General features: G+C 38.2%; 1 protein-coding gene and 1 non-coding gene across 3 annotated transcripts in view; both read right to left on the bottom strand.

Annotated features, from left to right (window-relative positions):
• ZMYM4 (zinc finger MYM-type containing 4) overlaps window positions 1-16,911 on the bottom strand; it is a 100,346-nt gene extending 83,435 nt beyond the window's left edge. Inside the window, exons 1-2 of one of the 2 annotated variants that reach the window (XM_014587890.2) lie at window positions 16,894-16,911; window positions 9,803-9,848 (exon numbers count right to left, since the gene is read on the bottom strand). The gene's annotated coding sequence lies outside the window, so the exon portion shown is untranslated. Of the gene's footprint in view, window positions 1-9,334; window positions 9,478-9,802; window positions 9,849-16,893 lie in introns of those variants that run through there. The other variant, XM_014587888.2, reaches the window with a different exon arrangement.
• On the bottom strand, window positions 6,458-6,563 carry LOC114007836 (U6 spliceosomal RNA). Its single transcript, XR_003549426.1, has one exon. It is a non-coding gene; the product is annotated as a U6 spliceosomal RNA (small nuclear RNA).
• Window positions 16,912-22,001: the final 5,090 nt, after the last annotated feature.

Consider the following 22,001-nt stretch of genomic DNA (forward strand, 5'->3'; position numbering starts at 1 on the left):
CACTCTTTCTCTCTCTCTCTCTCTCTCTGGAGTGCACATGTACCCTATGGCCAAAACCTAAAACAATTTTTTTTTAATTAAATATTGGAAAGCACTAGAAATTTAAAACTTTCTCAGAGATGTCAATCTCTAATGAAGTATCAAGTTTGAATTTGCATCTTTGGTACTTATCACTTCGATTTGTAGACAGAATAAAATCTTAAGCAGTTAAATTTTTTTTTTTTAACTAAAAGTTGACAAATTTATTTTCACATTTTACAATACAAATGAAAACTGTACTTTTGTCTCACTTCTCTCCTCCAAAGCTACTCTTATTTTTATTTTTTTTTTAAATAGGAAAGGGGAAGAAAGTCTTCCTTGATGTGCTGTTAGAAAACACCCAGAGTCACAGCACCAGGCTCTTCTGGTGAAGTAGAACAAGTTACTATAAAACTGACATAAAGAAGCCTCCCTTCATCCTTATCTGTCTGGTCAAGTCATTCCTGGCCCAGTGGGCACCATCGTGGGCCAGGCAGGAGGTCTCATCACTGGGGGCCCAGCATCCCGGGCATGTGGCGTCCCATGGGTGGCCTCATTCCAGGTGCAGGGCCTACTGGTATCATCCCAGGAGGAGGAGGAGGGCCCCCATATGGGGTGCTGGCATCGTGCCAGGGCGAGGAGGATCTGGGAGACTAGGGGGAGATGGGATCATGACCCCTACAGGAGGAGGAGTGGAGAATTGAGTAGGAGGTATCTTCCCTTGTTGAAAGGCAGTGGTTGTTTTGTCAAAAAGGATTTGAGCCTGCTCTTCCATCCATTTCTGATAGTAGTCTTTCACATTCTTTGTGTTTCCTACCACTGCAGTGTGCTTTCTCATGGACGGAGAATCGTGGCTGAGGTGTGTATCACAGGGGTCACAATAAAACTTAGACATGCTGCTCCGCAGGCCGTTGGCCACTCCATTCCCAAGCAGTTAAATTTTATGTATTAATAAAACTAATTAAGCAGAACTGAATTCTTCTCCTCCATGTGGTCCATATGAGTAAACAAAAGAAACAGTTTTTTTTTTTCCTCAATGCCTAGATCTATAGAATGAAACCTAACACTACTATCAAAGTAGTTGAAACATGTGGGACCGGCAGGTGGCACAGAGGTTAGGGGTGCTGGACTCCCACGTGGCTGACTGTGGTTCGAGTCCTAAACCTGGCGGCTTGCTTTCTCACTTTCCCTCTCTCTCTCTGACTCTGTCCCTCTCTGGTCAAATTAAAACAAGATAAATAAGTAAATAAAATGAATAAAGTTAAATAAAATAAGTTTTTTTAAAAAGTAGTTGAAACATGTGAAAGCACAAACTTCTCATGGAAGATTCTGGGCTTTTAGATACTGTTTATATGCTTGGTATGTCTGAGGAACAATAAGGACACTATGGCTACATGAATAAGAAAGAAGTGCTTAAAAAAATGAGAAAAGAAGAGAGAGAATAGATCTACTAGGAAACCGTAGGACAGAAACAAATTGCAGTGTATTTAAGTATAAACTACAAGATACTGAAGAGAGGGGCCAGTAGGTGGTGTGGTGGTGAAGGCACTGGACTCCCATATGACTGACAGTGATTCAAGTCCCAGATCCAGTGGCTTGAAAATCACAACAGGCACATGTGATCCCAGGAGAATGAAGGATAAAAGATTGAGGCATGGCCATCCCTTACTAGGCGGTGATTGGAAGGATAAAAGATTGAGGCATGGCCATCCCTCACTAGGCGGTGATTTCTCACTCTCCTTCTCACTGTCTCTCTCTCTCTCTCTCCAGTAAGTACATATGCCCTATGGCAAAAACCCTAAAAAATAAAACAAAATAAAACAAACAAAAAAAAACTGGTAGCTAAGACCAGTGTGACAGTAGCAATGGTAGGTATGAGGGAAAGTGGTCAGTTTGGGATATATCATTCCATGATAATATGAGGTGACGGGTATGAAAGAAGTCAAGGATTATAAATTAGGGTGCAAACTCGGTTGAGATCGGAATACTAAGTGAAAAGTAGATCGAGACAGAAGGAATGATGAAGAGTCTGGTTTTAGCAGTGTTAACGTTGATATCCTTATTAAATCTTTAAATGGAAGTGTCAAGAAGGCATAGGAGGGCTATCCCTGCAGAGTAGAGTAGCAATTAAGTGCCGGGTACAGGAAGTCAGATCCCACATGGCTGGCTGTGGTTAGAGTCCTGGCCCCAGTGGCTTAAAAATCATACCAGGCATACATTGGTGCATGCCCAAAAACTCCTAGGGGATGGAGAAATGAAGAAAGAGGGAATGCGCCACGATGATGCCATACGGAAGGAGGGAAGTGTTTTCTTTCTCTAGTAGACATAAGTGCCCTCCTAACAATTAAAAAAAAAAAAAAGGCAATTGGATCTATTAATCTATAGTTAAAGAGAGGAGACTCTTGCCATTAATCAATGAAGAAATGGTACTTAAGGAACCAGCATTAATGGTTACATTGCTGGACTCCCATGTAGCTGATGACGGTCTGAGTCCCAGACCCAACGGTCTAAAACTCATGCTAGGTGCATGTACGTGCATGGCCAAAATCCTAAGAGGAGAATGGAGGAGAAGGGATTTCAACGTGGTCATCCCCCGCCCCTCCCAGCTTTCTGTCTGTCTCTCCGGCGAGTACACATGCCCTACTACAAAAATCTTTCCCCCCCAAAAAAGATGGTACATAAAATTCATGAGACTAGATAACATCACCTAGTGAGTTTATTTACTCCACATGGAAAAGATGTAAGAGTCTTGAGAGATACTTCAACGTTTAAAAATCTGGTAGGAGGAAAGAACTCAGGTAAAGAAATTAAATAACTTAAAGGGATTAGACAAACAGCCAATGAAACAGAAGAAAATGAGGGGACTGATGTCACAGATGCCAAGTGAAAAAAAATCTTTCAGTAAGGAGGATATAATCAGCCATGCGAATGCTGCTTACTCAACTGATAAAAAATGACTGAGGAAACCAGCAGTTAGTGTAATGGCTATGTCACTGGACTCCCATGTAGTCGACTGCGGTTTGAGTCCTGGACCTAGTGGCTTAAAACTCATGCCAGGTGCAAGTGCGTGCGTGACCAAGAGGAGAATGGAGGAGAAGGGATTGTGGCATGGCCATCCCCCTGGGGGGTGATTTCTTGCTTTCTGTCTCTCTGTCTCTCTGGTGAGTGCACGCGCCCTATGTCAAAATCCTCTCTAAAAAAAAAAAAAAAAAGACTGAGAACTTATCAGTTATACTGGTAACGCTAAAATGAACATCTAACTTGACAAGAACTTAATCAGTGGGAAACTAAGTGTAAAAGCCAAAGTGAAATGATCCCAACAGAGACTAAGAAGAGATAACTTGGAAACCATAAGTATAGATAACTACTCAGAGAAAATTTGCTCAAAATTAAAGAAAAACAAGTTGAAATTGAAGTATAATAAAATCTGGAATCAGTAGAGGTTTTTTGATTTTTTTTTTTCCTTTAGAATTCATTTTTGTTTTGTTTTGAGAGGTTTTTGCTATAGGACACATATGCTCACCAGAAAGACAGAGAGAAACAGAAAGTGAGAAATCACCCCCCAGGGAGGATGGCCATGCCACAATCCCTTCTCCTCCATTCTCCTCTCAGGATCTTGGGCACGCATGGGCACTCACCCGGCGTGAGTTTAAACCACTGGGTACAGAACTCAAACCGCAGTCGACTACCCGAGAGTCCAGCAACATAGACATTACACCAACCGCTGGTCCCAAGAATTCGTTTTTAAAAGGGAGACTATTCAGCTTTGGAGTATGCACTTACAGGGATGATCCAATAAACAGTAATGAGCTGAGGAGGAAAATCATTTTGTAACAGAGACAGTAAGTAAAATGCAGATAGACTGCTAGATTTTGTGAAAGGAGAATGAATAAGTTACTGTGAGCAAAGTAAGTTCAATATATTTTTTAAATTCTATTTATTCATTCATTCATTCATTCCAATTTGATGAGAAAGAGACAGAGACAAAGAAAGAGAGAAAATGAGAAAGCAAGCCACCAGGTCTAGGACTCGAACCATGGTTGACCATGTGGAAATGTCCAGTACCTTAACCACCACTCCACCTGCTGGCCCCGCTGTTTAATATTTCTAAAAGCAAACTTCCAAATGCTAGGTACAATCAACTTTTACTCCTTGTCCTTCTTATGCTTTAGTGGTATACTGGTATTTCTTTCTTTTTTAAAATTATTTTATTTATTTATTTATGTATTTATTTATTTTAATATGACCAGAGAAGGACAGAGCGAATGAGCAAGAGAGAGAGAGAAAGTAAGAAAGAAAGCCGTCAGATGCGGGACTCAAACAAGTAGTTGGCCATTGTGGAAATCTAGTGCTCTTGTCGTGCCACCTGCCGCCACCCCCCACACTGATATTTCTATATCATATCCAAAAATAATTTCATTTTAAGGTATAACTACCAACTAAGGAACGCAATTACCATACAAATAAATATTTCCAAAGTGCTATTACTTTCATTTTTAATACATTACTTCATCTCTCTTGTACATTTTTCATCAAAGCACGATTTTCAGAAGTAAAGTAGTATCTACCGTAATTTCAACTTTAGGAATCATGATTTGGTAACAATTCCCTGAGGTTGCTACTTTTTTCTTCATATGAAAAAAGAGGAATGTACTATTCAATAAAATATAATTTCTTAAATAAAATGATAAAAGCCTCCTCTTTAAACTGCAAACTCACAAATGTAGTTCAACAATTAATCAACAGTCAAATAAAGTCAAGAATCATTAAAAATGAAATACCAAGTGAGGTAGTAGGTTAAGGTGCTCGACTCCCACATGGCAACCATGGTTTGAGTCCTGGACCTGACAGCTTGAACTCCTCTAGATGTGCATTGACATCTTCGTGTATTATAATTATTTTAAGAGCATTGAAAAAAAACATGGAAGACTAACTACAAAGCTGCTGACATGGGTTAAGAGGGCGACAGGGACAGTAAATACGTATTTTTTACTTTTTACTGTATTTTATGGCCTGGGCCATAAAAAAGCCAAAACATATTCTTTAAAAAAGTCAGACGTGATCAGCCTCATGCAATTTCTGTGTATTTGAACACATGTAATTTATGTGTTCTTTTCAATGCCAACATTTCCCTGACACAGCTTAATTTCACTGAAAACAATTCTGAAATATATCTATGAGTTGTCTGCAAAAATATAAACCTTTTCAACAATATAGAGACTAAACAAGCTGAGTCTATTTCATTCATCTGAAAACTTTTTATTTGTAAGTAATCAGTTTGTTTGATTCAAGAAGCTCCTATGTCTTAGGCCAGAAAACTGTCCAGTGGTAACACAACTAGACCAACAGGGAATGATCCTAGTGTGCACACAGGGGCCTCTTGTACACACTGCCCATATGAGAGTCCACAATCCAGGCCAGCTGAGACTGGTGGTAGATCATGAAACAAGGACCCTGTTAAGGGGAAGGAGTTTACTGCCTCTATGCCTCTCTCTTTCATGAAAGAAACCAATTAATAAGTTTTAAAAAGAAAGAAGAACCACACCTATGTCTTTATGTAATGAACTAAAAAATTCCTGAGAGCTATGCAGTGTTTTGCAGTTAAGACTATCTCAACTCTCTAGCCATATTTAAACTCCTAAAGCAGATTTTAGGTATTGGTTTCAACCTTTTCCTGAAGCTATTCCTTTGTGACGATGAAAAGATTCAAATAATACCCAGCAACAATACCCCTCAACAAAAAGTTTTAAGCAGTTTTGGTGTTAAAAAAAAATGCTACGCTTGGGCCAGCAGGTGGCATGGTGGTTAAAGCACTGGATTCCCACATGGTCAACTGTGGTTTGGGTCCCAGAGCTGGTGACTGGCTTTCTAACTTTCTTTCTCTCCCTTAATTAATAAATTAATATATTAAATTGAATAATTATTTAAAAATGAAGACATACACACATACAAATACACATTAATTTTTTCAGTTCTCTTTATATTTTTTAATTTTTGTTTAATTATAAAAACATTTCTAAAGCCAACCAGTGTCATGATGGTTAAGATGGCTGGATCTCACATGGCCGACTGCACAATTCAAGTCCCAGACAATGTAGCATGAAAAATGCAATTGTGAAAAAAAAAAAAAAAAAAAAAAAAAAAAAAAAAACAGTGCTGCACACCTGTGCATAAATGCCCAAAATCCCAAGAGGAGAAATGGAGGAACAGGGACTGTGGTGTGGCCATCCCTCCCGGAGGTGAGTTCTCACATTCCATCTCTTTTCCCCCCTCCCGTTCTCCTGTCTCTCCTATAAGCATGTATGCCCTACAGCAAATCTTTAAAAAGAAATCTTTTTTTTGACACTTCCAGAGTCTTTTTTATTGGCCACTTATAGTAACAATGTTAGCTGCTCCACCAGAAATTCTGCTTTTCTTTCTGCGGCCCCTTCCCATGTCTAAAAATATGAAATGCTTCATGAATGTGTGTCATCCTTGTGCAGGGGCCATACTAATCTTCTCTGTATAGTTCCGATTTTTAGTATATGTGCTGCCAAAGTGAGCACAAGAAGTTTCTTTTATAAAAAATAATTATTTACTGGGACCAATGAGTGGTGTAATAGTCAAAACTCTGATCTCCCACATGGATGACCACAGTTTGAGTCACGAACCTGGAGGCTTAAAATTCACACCTGGGTGGGGACCAGCAGGTAGCGTGGTGGTTAGGGTGATGAACACTCCCACATGGCCAACCACAGTTCAAATCCCAGACCTGGTGGTTTGCTTTCTCCCTTTCCCTCCCTCCCTCCCTCTCTATTTAAAATAAATAAATGAGTAAAATTAAATAAAATATTTCTTTTAAAAGAAGAACCAAACTCATGCCCAGTGCTTTTGCGTGCATGCCAAAATCCTAGGAGGAGTATGGAAAAGAAGGGGTTATGGTGTGGCCATTCCTTCCTAGGAGGTGATTTCTCACTTTTTCTCTGTCTGTCTCTGTCTTTCTGGTAAGCACACATGCCCTATACCTAAAAAATCTCTCTTTAAAGAAAAAAACCATATATATGTATTTTTTAACCTAATTTATTTATTTTTTTAATTATTATTTTAAGCTTCCCATAGGGCATGTGTGCTCACCAGAGAAAAAAGGAGAGAGAGGGAATGTTAGAAAGCAAGTCATGGGAACCAGTAGTTAGCGTAATGGCTATGTCGCTGGACTCCCACATAGTCGACCGCGGTTCGCGTCCCGGACCCAGTGGCTTTAAACTCACGCCGGGCGCATGTGCGTGCGTGCCCAAGATCCTGGGAGGAGAATGGAGGAGAAGGGATTGCGGCGTGACCATTCCCCATGGGGGTGATTTCTCGCTTTCTGCCTCTAGGTCTCTCTCTGTCTGTCTGGCGAGCGCAAGCACCCTATAGCAAAAACCTCTCAAAAAAAAAAAAAGAAAGCAAGTCATAGGTCTGGGACTCAAACCATGGCCCGTCATATAGAAGTACAGCGCCTTAACCACCATGCCATTTGCTGTCTCCCCAAAAAGAAATTTCTAATTGTACTATTTCTTTTTAAAATTGAGCTGCATGTTAAGAGGTATAATTCAGACACAAAAACATGTTGATAGTCCATAAACAGCAACAAAAACTTCAGTCATAGTTAATACTTAAAATATCTGGATTACTTAGGCCAGCAGATAGAGAGAGACAGAGACAGAAAGCTTTAACAAATAAAAATAAAACACCAGTTTAAATCCTTAATTGGAAAGCTATGTAATTTATTTTTGTCATCTATGCATAGACCTGAGCAAAGGCATGTCTACAGCAGGTATTCAAAATTATTTGGTAAAAGTGAGAAGTAGGACAATTTCTAACATCCACGTTTCACTATTTGACCCTGTTTCCCTGACCCCGATAACTGGTTCAAAGACAAACACCAGCATCAAGCTGACCCCTTCATAATCTTTTTCCTAGAAACTTGAAACTTAAAATGGACACACAAAAAAGACTAAAGGTCATTAGAACATATCTACTTTCTATAAGCACTGTAGAGAACAAAAGCTCATGATCTCATTTTGCTGGTGCCCCAGAAGAAACCTGTTCTGTACTTCCACCTTAAATTCTATGAAATACACCAATAATACATTTAGAAAGTTTCTTCTACATAAGTTAGTTAGAATCCATTTTGGTGGCCTGTAACGAAAAAGGACATTGGATAACTAAATCCACTGACGATCAGAAGCTAGTTACCTCGAAATATCAAGTAACAGAAAGTAAGACTACATTCTAGGAACCAGAAGATGGTGTAACGGTTACGTCACTAGACTCCCGCGTAGTCGACTATGGTTCCATTCCTAGATCCAGTGGCTTAAAACTAACACAGGATGGATGTGCCCATGATTGTGAAAAGAGAATGAAGGGACTGTGGCACGGCCGTTCCCCTGGGGGATAATTTCTTGCTTTCTGTCTGTCTCTGTCTGTCTCTCCAGTGAGTGCACATGCCCAATAGCAAAAAATCACTCAGGAAAAAACAAAACAAAACAAAAACACTAAAGTCTACAAAGGCTGTTATCACTCAAAAATGTTACCAAACTAATTCCAAAGGGAAAGGAGGTCCTTGCAAATCTTCATCGTGGACATAAACACTAAAAACAAAAAGAAGGGGCCAGCTGATGGTATGGTGATTAAGACGCTAAGTTCCCACTGGCCAAAGGAAGTTCAAAGCCCAGACCTGATGGCCTGAAAATCAAGCTAGATGAGTGTGTTTCCAAAATCTCAAGAAAAGAATGGAAGAGAAGGGACTGAGGTATAGCCATCCTCTGGGGAGTGATTTCTCACTTTCCCTCTTACTCTTTCTCTCTCCAGAGAGCATGTGCTTTCTCTGGTTAAAACCTAAATAAAATTAAAAGATGACAGGAAGAAACACATATTCCTCTTAATTCAGAATTTCTAACTGATAAAATTTATCCTTCACAAACAAGCAAGCAAATATCTTCTGACGATTCACCATTTCTGTTCTGTATCTTACAGACATACTACTGCAAGAAGTATACAAAGATGTACACTGTAAAATATATTCAATGTTGCTCACAATAACAAAAAGTTCAAAATAATTTACATGTGTATAGAAGTGGAAGCTGGTTAAATTATAAAACAGCTATATAATAAAATACAAGTACAGTCACTAAAAAGGATGATAGGGCTATATCCACTGATAGGGCTATATCTATGCAGATGGGAAAAAAAGGGCAACATTATACATATAATTCCTACACACAAATTCCTATATATAATTGCCATACACAATATATAGATATATATTCATAGGAAGAAGTTTGGAAAGACATACTTTAAAATGGTCCTCTTTGGAGCACGGTAACAACAAGGGCTTTTATTTTCTATTTTTATTCATTTCTATATTGTAAAATTGAATGTAATACTTTCATAATCATGAAGAACAAAAATAATTTTAAACATCTTCTAACACAGAATCTAAAGAGAAAATTAAGAATTAAGTAAATAAGAAACCTTTAAAAGCAGAAAGGATAATCTTATGTATAATTCACACTGATACAAAATGTGACTATGTTTCAACACATTAATATAGAATAAAATAGTTACTGAAAAATAAAGAGTAGGTCTTACAATTCAGATTAACTGCAAGAAGTACTAATAGAAAGTTATGAGATCTAAAATAAATCAAGTTGAAGCATCACAGAAATTATTCCTAACAGAACACTATAATAGTTAAGCATTTTATCTAGAATAGCATTTATTATCTATTAAAATACATGTTTTTTTCTTAAATGGTACTTACAGTTCTCTACAATTTCATCAAAAACGGCACCACTTTTCTGTTCAAACTGAAAAGGTAAAAAGGAAAGAGAAAAGTGATATCATGATTATATTCTTCTGTCATACTTTTTGGTACCCCTCCCTACTTCCCCAGGAGCTGTAATCCTCACTCCCAATTATGCAATGGCACAATATAAACTAAAGCACAGCCGAATAGAGTGAATCTTAAAATGAACAGAAGAGGGTCTCAGGCCAAAGTCCCCGAACCCAAAACCAAGACAATCACATACCCTCACAATTAAAGAAAGGGGGGAGGGGATTATAAAGCCAGCCAGGTGGTATGGTGGCTAAGGCAAGTGGATCCCACATGGCCACTGTATGGTTTGAGTCCAGGACCTAGCAGCTTAAAAAACATGCATGTATGAGTGAGAGCCCCAAATCCCTAGAGGAGAATGAAGAGAAAAGGGATGAAATGTAATCATCCCTCCTGTTGGTACATCCTTATTTTCTCTCTCTCTCTCTCTCTCTTTAGTAAGTACACATATTTTATAGCAAATTTCTTTTAAAAAGGAGGGAGGGAGATTATATATGTGGAATCATTATAACTGCCCTGGGGCCAAGAGGTGGCATGGTAGTTAAGGGGCTAGACACCCACATGGCCAACTTGGTTCCAGCTCTGGATCAATGGCTTCAAACTCGTGTGCAAACGTACCCAAAATCTCAAAAGGAGAATGAAGAAAAGGTATGTGGCAAGGCTGTGTCTGAGTTTTCCTCTGTCTGTCTGTCTCTCTCTCTGGCAAGTGCATGTGCTCTATGGCAAAAAAACCCTAAAAAAATAAAAAATAAAAAAATAATAATAATATACGCAGTAACATTTATGGAGAACTTATTAACACTGAAAACTATGCAAAACTGCCTATGTTTTTGCTCTTAGGCTAAAGCCTAATTTGTGCTCCTATTCTGAGAGGGTTCCAAGTGTTTAAAAAGACATTGTATTTTTAGTACAATACCGCTCTAGACATTTTACTTGATATTGAGCGAAAGAAATTGCAGTCTTACACAATGGTGTATACACATACAAAAATGGCAGTGATATTACAAAGTGGTATATCTACACATAACTTAAGGGGTTTTTGTAAGAAACTACATACTATTTTACCTTATGAATTGATTATAAAAACTAGCTCCTAATTAAAAATTAGAATCATATTGGGACCAGCAGTTAGCATAATGGCTATGTCGCTGGACTCCCATGTAGTCGACTGCGGTTCGCGTCCCGGACCCAGTGGCTTAAAACTCACGCTGGGCACATGTGCGTGCATGCCCAAGATCCCGAAAGGAGAATGGAGGAGAAGGGATTGCGGTGTGGCCATCCCCACCCCGGGGGGGCGTGATTTCTCGCTTTCTATCTCTCTGTCTCTCTCTGTCTGTCTGGCGAGCGCATGCTCCCTATAGCAAAAAAAAAAAAAAAAAAATTAAAAAAAAAAATGAGAATCATATTGAAATCAGTTATCTCCTCTATAAGCAAGAACACAAAAATGCAGTGACTTTCATATTCTTAAAAAAAAAAAGATTTCTATTTAAGATGTTCACATTTACTTATGAAAAATATTAAACAAAATGAAAATGAAATATAGTAATGAAAATTATACTGGATATAAATGGCAGGAACTGATTAATGCCCAGAAGAAATGAAGAAACCTAGATGGGAAAAACATCAGGTATTGAATCTTCAGAAGTCATTCTTTCAAATGGTAAAGATTCAAAGATTAAACTGCCTTCTTTACAGCTTCAAAACCAAATTGATTTTCCCACCTCTCTCTCTCCTCTCAAAACAAAAACAAGTAACAAAAAAAGAGTAAAACATTGCCTCCTGATCATCAATTTATACACTTATTTACAGAGGCAATAATATCCACCATGGAGACCAGCAGATGGTGTAATGGTTTCCTAACTGGACTCCCACATGGCCTAACGCAGTTCGAGTCCCAGAATCAGTGGCTTCAAACTCACACCAGGCACATGTACATATGTGCCCAAAATTCCGAGGAGAATGGAGAAGGGACTGCAGCATGGCCATCCCCCTGGATGGTAGTTTCTCGCTTTCTGTCTCTCTGTATCTTTCTCTCCAGTGAGCAAACACACCATATAGCAAAAATACCTCAAAATAACTAACTAATTAATTGATAAAGTTGACATTTAAAACATTATTATAATAATAGTATCCAGCATGTGTTTTTAAATTTAACTTTTATTTTATTTTATATTTTAGTTTGCTATAGTGCCTATGTGCTCACCAGAGACAAAGAGAGATAGAGGGAGAGGTAAAGTGAGAAATCAACACCCAGAGGAGATGGCCATGCCACAATCCCTCCATTCTCCTCTGGTTTGGGTTTTGGGCACACCCTGTACATGCACCTGGTGAGATTTTCAAGCTGCCAGGTCTAGGACTCAAACTGCACAGTGAGCCATGTGAGATCCAGCCACCTTACTGGCCCCAACAGTATGCCTCTTTTATGAAAAACAGGTACACATGTCAAAACTAGGGGGACAGAAAATACATATTTGGGAAAGTTCTGGATGCTCATCAGCAGACCTCCCTATGATGGGTGCACGCCCACAATGAACTGCAGTGTCAAGACCCTGTTGGAAAGACTGCTCTCTGTCTCTGCCTCTGTCACCCATAGAAGTAATAAATAAATCTGGAAGGAACAAAGAAAGAAAATAAATTAGCAGCTATCTAAGGCTGGGAAGGGGAAAAGAACTATGGAATGATTACTAACAGGTTTGGGGCATCTTTTCAGGTAATGATAATATTCTAAAATAACTGTGGTAATGGTTCCATAACTGTGAATATACTAAAAACTACGGAACTATATAAATGGATGAATTGTATTTCAAAAAAATTGTTGAAAAAACAAACACATTCTATGAAGTTAAGGTATTATGAAAATACTACTGAAACAATACTGACTGTGGAGATGTGATTTCCAAATTAAAAGTTAATATAATCAGTTAGTAATTTAGCTTGAAAATTATTATTATTATACTGCTATTTATCCTTCAAGTTTCATGGAAGAGTTCATTGAACTTAAAAGTCAAGCTGCTGGCATAGTGGTTGGGCCACTGTATCCATGTGGTCACCAGTATTCGACTCTCCAACACAAGCAGCTCAAATCATGTGGGGTGTGTGTGTGTGTGTGTGTGTGTCCAAAATCCCAAGATGAGAATGCAGGAGAGGAGATTATGATGTAGCTATCCTCTCTGGGGGTGATTTCGCCCTTTCTCCCGCTAATGAGCACAAGTGCACTATGGCAAAAACCTAAACTAAGAAAGAAATTAATTAATAAATATATATTTTTTAAAGTCAGGCTGATATTCATTTTTAGAATTCAAATTTAAAATACCTATTCTGGGGCCAGCAGGTGGCACGGTGGTTAAGGTGCTGGACACTCCCAAATGAAAGACCACGGTTCAAGTCCCGAATGTGGAGGCTTGCTTTTTTCATAGAGGCTATGAGGCTATTTTATTGATTAAAAAAGTGCAAAAAGGATAATATGTAGTACAGTATTTATCAAATTACAAACATAAAAGTGAGTTGTTATATTAATAAGATATATTTAAAAAATAAGGGTTCACTAAAAAGTTTGATTAGTAAAAATGTATGTCTACTGCTTATAATAAAATGAAAGCAGTGAACAAATGACACTCAGCCACTTATATTTCAAAAATCAAGCACTAGGAATGAATCAAATTTTTACCTATAAAACCAAATGTTCAAATTCTCTAACTCTGAAGGAGGGGGGAGATCTAACTATACCGTAATTTGGTAGACATATAACCTGCACCTACTTTCTACTTCTACACCCCAAAATAGATCACATTTAAGAATGTACTGGTAATTTTTACTTTTAAAGAGCTAATTTTCTTGGAACCAGCAGATGACGTAATGGTTATTTTGCTGGGCTCCCACATAGTTGATTGTGGTTCAAGTACTGGACCCAGAGGCTTAAACTCACACTGGGCACTTGCACACGTGTGTGTGTGTGTGTGTGTGTGTGTGTGTGTGTACAAAATGCCAAGAGGAGAATAGAGGGGAAGAGATTACAGCATGGCCATCCCCCCTGATTTCTTGCTTTCTGTCTCTGTCTCTCTGACGAGTATACATGCCCTATAGCAAAAAATCTCTCAGAAAAAAAGAAAAAGGAAAAAAAAGATAATTTTCTCTTTTATCTTTGGTACAAATAAAATGATACTTCACAAATTTCATCAATATAATTGACAGAAATGACTAATTGCATAAACATTATTCTCAAACTGCTTTAAAGATATATAACAAGAGGGGCCAGCACATGGCATGGTGATTAATGGCACTGGACTTTTACAAGGCTGGCTACAGTTCAAGTCCTGATCTGGCAGCTTGTTTTCTCACTTTCCCTCTCTTTCTCTCTCTTGGCTCTGTCCCTCTCTGGTCAAACAAAAAATAATAAGTAAAATAAATAAAATTAAGTCTTTAAAAAAGAAGATATATAATAAGGAATTTACATGATAAACTTATTCAAACAACTAAAGAATAGAACAGTAACTCTAGAATCATTTGAAAGGGTGATACTGGTTTTCTCGATAATGAAGCAGAGACTAAAATATGCTTTATTTTCTCTAAAATCTGTTTTTTTAGCACTGTTTTCTTTCTCATTTTATTTATTTCATTTTATAGAATTGTTTTTTATATAACTTTATTTATTTCAATTTGACCAGAGAGAGAGAGAAGGAAAGCTAGAAAGGAAGCTGCCAGATCCAGGACTTGAACCACAGTCGGCCATGTAGGAGGTCCAGGGCATCCAATCACCACGCCACCTGCCGGTCCCCCTTTCTCATTTTATTGGCAGCCCCATACACCCTGGAGGTCAAACAAGAGTCTTTGAAATTCAGGTTCTTGGACAGCACAGTCGCAAAGCAGTAAAATGCAATGTTCTGCAAGGCTAACCCATACAGGAAGTTCCCAGTTCATACCCAGAAACCTCCCTAGGAGCACTGGGCACAGACATGCCCATGATCCAGGGTTAGCTGAAGTTAGGTGTGGATCATAGCATCAATACCCTGTTGCGGGTGCTCTCTCTTTTTATTTCTGTTTTTCATGAAAGAAATAAATACACTTAAAAAATAAAAACAGTCCCCCCACTTCCCTTCAACTGCTCAACAATAAGAACTATTATTTCTATTTCTGCCACATCTTAATATTTTAGATAAATCCTCTAATCTCTATTAAAAAAAATACATCTGTAGCTTTTTTTTTTAAAGAGAGATTTTTCAACAGGTCACGTGTACTCACTGGAGACAGAGAGACGTACAGTGAGAAATCACCCCCCAGAGGGATGGCCACAGCACAATCTCTTCTCCTCCATTCTCCTCTCAGTTTTGGGCACACGTGCACATGTATCTAGCTTGAGTTTTAATTTAAGTCTGGGACTAGAAGCACAGTCGATTATGTGGGAGTCCAGTGACCATTACGTTATTTGTGGGTCCCAAATCTGTAGCTATTAGACGCTTTGAGTCTATATTCCATGCCAAACACTGTGGAATAGAATGGTAAGCAGAGAACAGACCTGAGCCTTATTCTCATGTGGAAAATATACACCGACCAAATATCTAAAGAAATAATGGTTATAGAAATAAACACTGTAGGAAAGAAAGACAGCTGCTATAGTTTGGAGTGTCCCCCCCCCCCCAAATTTCATGTGTTGGAGTTTGATTGTATTGTAAAGGTGTTAAGTGAAAAAGTAATTCCTTCATTGCGTCCCGGGGTGGAACCTTTGGGTGTGAGGGCAGGGTACCTATGACTTATTTCTGGTGTGTTTTCAGGAGGAGAAAGAAGATTAGGCAAAGATAAATTTATGGACAGTCACTCTGCTCAATATCCTGCCCTCCACCATGTTGTACCCTCAGCAACAAATAAACCTTTATTTCTTTCCATTAATACATCACCTAATCTCAAGTATTTCTGTTAGCAACACAACAATGAACTAAGTCAACAGCCTCAAGTAGACAGAAGGGTAAGGAAAGGCAAAAAAAAAAAAAAAAAAACAACCTATTTCTCCATTTAAGATTTAAAGATGAGGCCATGTCCTAGTTGTTAAGAAAGCTATTGAAGGGGACCAGCAGATGGCGTAATGATTACATCTCTGGACTCCCACATAGTCAACCATGGTTAGAGTCCTACAGAGGCTTAAAACTCACACCATGTGTATGTTCATGGATGCCCAAAATCCTGAGAAGAGAATGGAGGAAAAGGGACTGCAGCGTGGCCATCCCCTCTTGGGGGATGGGAGGGTGATTTGTTGTTTTCTGTTTCTCTCTGTCTCTCCAGTAAGCACACACACCCTATGGCAAAAATCTCTCTTAAAAAAAAAAAAAAAAAAGAAAGCTATTGACTAGATTCCACATGACTAACTCACACAGTTGGAACCCTTGCCCAACAGCTTTAAAAACACCCTGGCATGTGTGTGTACACTGTTCCAAATTCTCCAAAGAATGGAGAGATGGAGAAGGGATTGCAGTAAGTGTATGTATCTCTGAAAATTTTTTAAAAAAGGAAGGAAGGAAGAAAAAGATCTGAAGGATGAGCAGGAATTAACTGAATTAGTGAGGAGGGGTGGGAGCGTGTTGAAGAAATGAACAGCAAATGTTAAAACTCAGCTATTCTCAGAATAGAGAATTCAAAGAGAAAGAAGGCTTGGATCAGAATGCAAGGAGTAAAGGTGAAAAGAGGTGGATCAAAGTACAGAGTAAAAGTGGCTCAGTACTGAAGCTCAAGACAAAGTTATGTGCCAAGTGCTATGGGACATTTTTCATAGTTACATCCCAGCAGGCCAAAGACATCTTAATTTATTCCTATCACCTTCATAAAATTGTCAATATGCTCCCTCCTTTTCCTCTCAAAGTGCCTCATTTCGATCACCCCAATTATTACTCTTTAGATATTTGACTTTGTCCCATGAAAAACACTGAAAGAAGGAGGTGGCAGAAAGTAAAATCTTAGCTGGGAAAAACCACTGGTTACAGACTACTCATTTCTTATTCTTATAAACAAAATTCTAATCATAACACTCTCACAATTTTATTTCCACTCTTCTGGGAAAGATTTTCTTGATGTAATCCCACTGCTTCTTCAAGTACAGTTTCTCAGTGAGGTTTTTTCTGAAAACATTTAAAATATATTATTCCTCAGTAACATCTGATTTATATTTCATTTACCAATCACTTGTAATACATTTAACTTGTTATGTATCTGTATGGCTTTCTAGGTAAATCTTTTTCATCTTGTGATACTTCCAGGTCCTACCTAGCACAATGTACATGAAAATGTTTTTAATTGACTGCTATAATTTACATTTCCCCATATCTGTTAAGCAAAGCAAGGTGCTCTAAGAAAAAAAAAGACTTCTGTGATAAAGGAAATTTAGGAAATAAAAATCTCTTTTTGGATAATTAACAATGCAAGTTAATTCATTAAATTCTAATAAGTTATCTAAAACTAAGGGGCTAGCAGGTGGCGCAATGGTTAAGGCACGCTGAACTCCCACATGGCCAACTGCAGTTTGCATCCCAGACCCGGTAGCTCTAAAAATCACACTAGGCTGTGTGTGTGTACATACCCAGAACCCCAAGAGGAGAAAGGAAGAGAAGGAACTGTGACGTGGCCATCTCCTCCCCACCCCCGTGAATGATTTATCACTTTCCCTCCCTGTCTCTCTCCAGCGAGTACGCACGCCTATGGCAAAAACCTAAAAATAACAGAAGTTAACTAAAAGTAAAAAAGCCTATTAGGCTAAAGATTTTTTAGAAGTACTTGACCATGGAATTCTTTTGAAGAATATCACCACCATACTACAGAATCACCTTTGGAAATGATACTGATTGACATCAGCATCAGAAGTTGTTAAGTTTCCATGCATTTTTATACAAAAAGGAAATTTCTTCAAATTTAGTAATATATTCTGAAGTAATATATTTTTAGTTTGTCTAAAACAATCATACCATTTGAACATCTCTGGATTTCACAAGTATTGTATAAGCAAAGGCTTTTTCCCTTGAGAGTTTAACAAATACATAAAACAGCATGTAATTATGTAACATGCTAAAGCATATCTCTAACTATTAGCCAAGCTTAATAGGGAAAATGTAATAAGGATAGTAAATTCTTTTTTCTTTTTTTTTAATATATTTTTTTAAATCATGCACTCACTGAGAGAGACAGAGAGAGAGTGAGATGGACTCAATGCCGCAATCCTCCAGCCTCCATAGGTTTTTGCCACAGGGCAGGCACCACGCCCAAGGATAGTAAATTCTTGGTCCCTACCACATCTTCCTTCTAAATCTCTCCTTTTTTAAAAAAAGTATTTCTTCCAGGAGCAAGAGAGAAGAGAAAGAGAGAGCAAGCGAAAAAGCAACCCCAAGAGGGTCCTGACACTCTTATTCACCCTTGGCTTTTCAGCTAGCCCTGGATCACAGGCAATCATGTGCCCATAATACTCGGGGAGGTCTCTAGTGTTCAATGTTGAACCGAGAAACTTCCCACGTGGAATTGCCTCACAGAGTATTGTGCTTTACTGCTATACCACCAACTCACCCCTAAACCTCTTCTTCCACCATTAATCAACAAGAGCAATCTTTCCTACAAAGCATAGATATGTTATCAAAATTTTTCCTCAATCAAAATTCTAGGTATTTGTTAACAACTGAAGCTGACAAGAAGCACTAAATATTTACCAATTATCATTAAAGTGATAACATTATCACTATTTACCTTGTTCTCAAAGTACAAAGTTCTCATTTGTGGGTTCTGTATCCACGAATTCAACCAAGCACAGATTCAATTCAAAGTAGAACACAGAGGGCTGACTGTCATGAGTTCCACATGGTGGAACTCCATTTTATATAGGAGATTTCAGCATCTATGGGTTTTGGTATCTGTTGATGGGTCCTGGAACTAATAATCCCCCATGGATACTGAGGGACCAATGAACTAGTCAACACAATAAAATAAGAAAAAAAAATATATGAATATAACATCCAAAAAAGGTGAAGAAAAATGAAATTATTATTTACAGATAATATAATTATCTACTTGAAAAGTCAAAGGTTGCAGACAGAAAAGGTATTAGGAATAAGAGCATTCTTTACAAAGTTCAACATTCCTAAAGTCAGTATCGGTCCTATGAACCAACAATAAATAGCTAAAATATAATGAAAAAAATCAAATTCATAACAACCAACTACAAAAAGTTATGGAAATAAAGCACAGGTATTAATCCCTAAAATAGACAAGTGGGACTATATCAAATAAAGAAGTTTCTGCACAGCAAAGAACACAGTAACAAGTGTGAATCGACAACCCTCAGAATGGGAGAATATTTTTGTAAAATATACCTCAGACAAGGGACTGACAACCAGAATACACAGGGAATTAAAGCAGCTTACTGGAAAAAAAAAAAAAAAAAAGATTAACCCAATTAAAAGATGGGAAAATGGGCTGAACAAAAATCTCTTAAGGAAAACATACGAACAGCCAAAAAGCATATGAGGAAATGCTCAACATCCCTCATCATAAAGTAGATTAAAATCACCTAACCCCTGTCAGAATGGCCAAGATTAAAAATACAAAAAGTGGTAAGTGTTGGCGGGGATGTGGTAAAAGGGGAACTCTTTACACTGTTGGTAGGAATATAAACTGGTTCAGCCACTGTGGAAAACAATATGGAGATTCCTCAAAAATCTACAAATAGAACTACTACTATATGATCCAGCAATCCCACTTCTGGGTATCTACCCAAAGGACAGGAGAATGCTCAGTCAGAAAAGTGCTTGCACATCAATGTTTACTGCAGCATTATTCATGATTATTAAGACATGGAACCAACCCAAATGTTCACAAACAGATGAATGGATGGAAAAAGTGTGACACATATACTCCATGGAATACTACTCAGCCATTAAGAAAAACCAACAAGACCCTGACATTTGATAGAAAGTGGTTAAATATGGAGGATCTATTGCTGAGTGAAGCAAGCCAGGATAAGAAAGATACTGCATGTATCCACTTACTATATACCAACTATCAGTACATTATGATAGAAACTGAAATATTTGAGGGCATAAAAGCAGTGAAAATAGTTACAGATGCTGAAGACAGTGTGAAATGGGAGCAGTGGGAGAAGGGAATAGTATAGAGAAGGATAGCTAGAGAGGCATATTAGTGGGGACACAGAAATGGTTTATTACCCATTGACGATAACATGTATAGTGTTCTCAACTGGACTGGTCTGATAAGTACTTCACATTGGGTAGATTCTTTATACAAGCCAAGTGATATATAGTGATTGAATGTTTAAAAAAATAATGAGAATAGGGAACCAGCTATGTCGCTGGACTCCCACGTAGTCAACCGTGGTTCGCGTCCCGGACCCGGTGGCTTAAAACTCACACCGGGCACGTGCGCGTGCGTACCCAAGATCCTGAGAGGAGAATGGAGGAGAAGGGATTGCGGCATGACCATCCCCCCTGGGGGGTGATTTCTCGCTTTCTGTCTCTATGTCTCTCTCTGTCTGTCTGGTGAGCGCACGCGCCCTATAGCGAAAACCTCTCTCTCAAAAAAAAAAAAAAGAGAATAAATAATAGTAATTATAATAAGTTGGAAAAAATGATAAAAAGCTATTTGATGATGATGATAAGCAATGTCTTTGTCTTAACTGATATGCATGGTAATTGTGCTGGAAAAAGAAATGTAATACACTGTAAAGATATATGTGATTCAATGTAATATAAAAAAGATTATGATAATAATAAAATAAAATCATTTTTAAAAAGAAATGGAAAATAATTTGTTGACGATAACATGTATGGTAATATCCTTTACTGAGCTAATATACAGTCTATATTAGCTAATATACAGTATATTCTGGATGGAAAATCTCATTTTATATACTGTAATGACGTACAGTGAGTGAATGTAAATAAATAATTTGTTTTAAGTTCCAGGAATTAAGTTTTAAAATTATTTTTAAAAGATTACAAAATGTTTCTGAGGTTGGGAACCAGCAGTTAGCGTAATGGCTATGTTGCTGGACTCCCACGTAGTCGACCGCGGTTCGTGTCCCGGACCCGGTGGCTTAAAACTCACGCCAGGCGCGTGTGCTTGCGTGCCCAAGATCCCGAGAGGAGAATGGAGGAGAAGGGATTGCGGCGTGACCATCCCCCCTGGGGGGTGATTTCTCGCTTTCTGTCTCTATGTCTCTCTCTGTCTGTCTGGCGAGCGCACGTGCCCTACAGTGAAAATCTCTCAAAAAAAAAACAAAAATGTTTCTGAGGTTAAGCAGGTATGACATGTCCACAAAAAAGCAAAGGCCAGCACCATGAAGAAGGCAATTTCCTCACAAAATAGAGGGTGAGAGTAATTAGAAAAGAAATTATACAAAATCATTATCAAGGACATCTAGAAGAGTAAAGATAAAAACAATGCACAAAATGGTAGATTACAATAACAAAAAAATTAAAATATACCCTACTATACATCAAAAGTACAATATCTAAACATGGTACTTATACGGCAATTAATGAAGTACTAAAACAAAATAAAAAATACAAAGTCTAAAGTATACTTAAGAAATATGGGGCTGGTACCCTAGCCTGATGGATTAAGAAGCTGGGTTCTACATAGTCAACTACAGTTCAAATCCTAGCACTAGCGACTTGAAAACACTCTGGGTGGATATGTGAACACATGCCAGAATCCCAATAGGATGGAGAACTGGAGGAAAAGGAACTGCAGTATGACCACATCCCATTGAGGAACACTTTTTCTCTTTCTCTCTCTCTCTCTACTCTATCTCCTTCCCTTGCACTCTCTGTCTCTCCCTCTTGCAAGTCTATGCACCCTCTAACAATTAAAAAAAAATTATTAAAATATCACTGGTGAGAATGTAAATTAGTATAGTCATATGGAAAAGTGTGGCACTTCCTCAGAAAATTAAAAATAGAACTACTATATGACCCAACAACCCCTACAGGTTGAGTATTTCTAATCCAGAAATCCAGAATCTGAAATGTCACTGGGGCTGGCAGGTGGTGGCATGGTGGATAAGGGCACTGGACTCCCACATGGCCGACCATGGTTCCAATCCCAAACCTGGCGGCTTTCTGTCTCTCTCTTTCTCTGTATATCT

Source organism: Tupaia chinensis, unplaced genomic scaffold (assembly GCF_000334495.1).
Source record: "Tupaia chinensis unplaced genomic scaffold, TupChi_1.0 Scaffold000239_1, whole genome shotgun sequence".
NCBI lineage: Eukaryota > Metazoa > Chordata > Mammalia > Scandentia > Tupaiidae > Tupaia > Tupaia belangeri.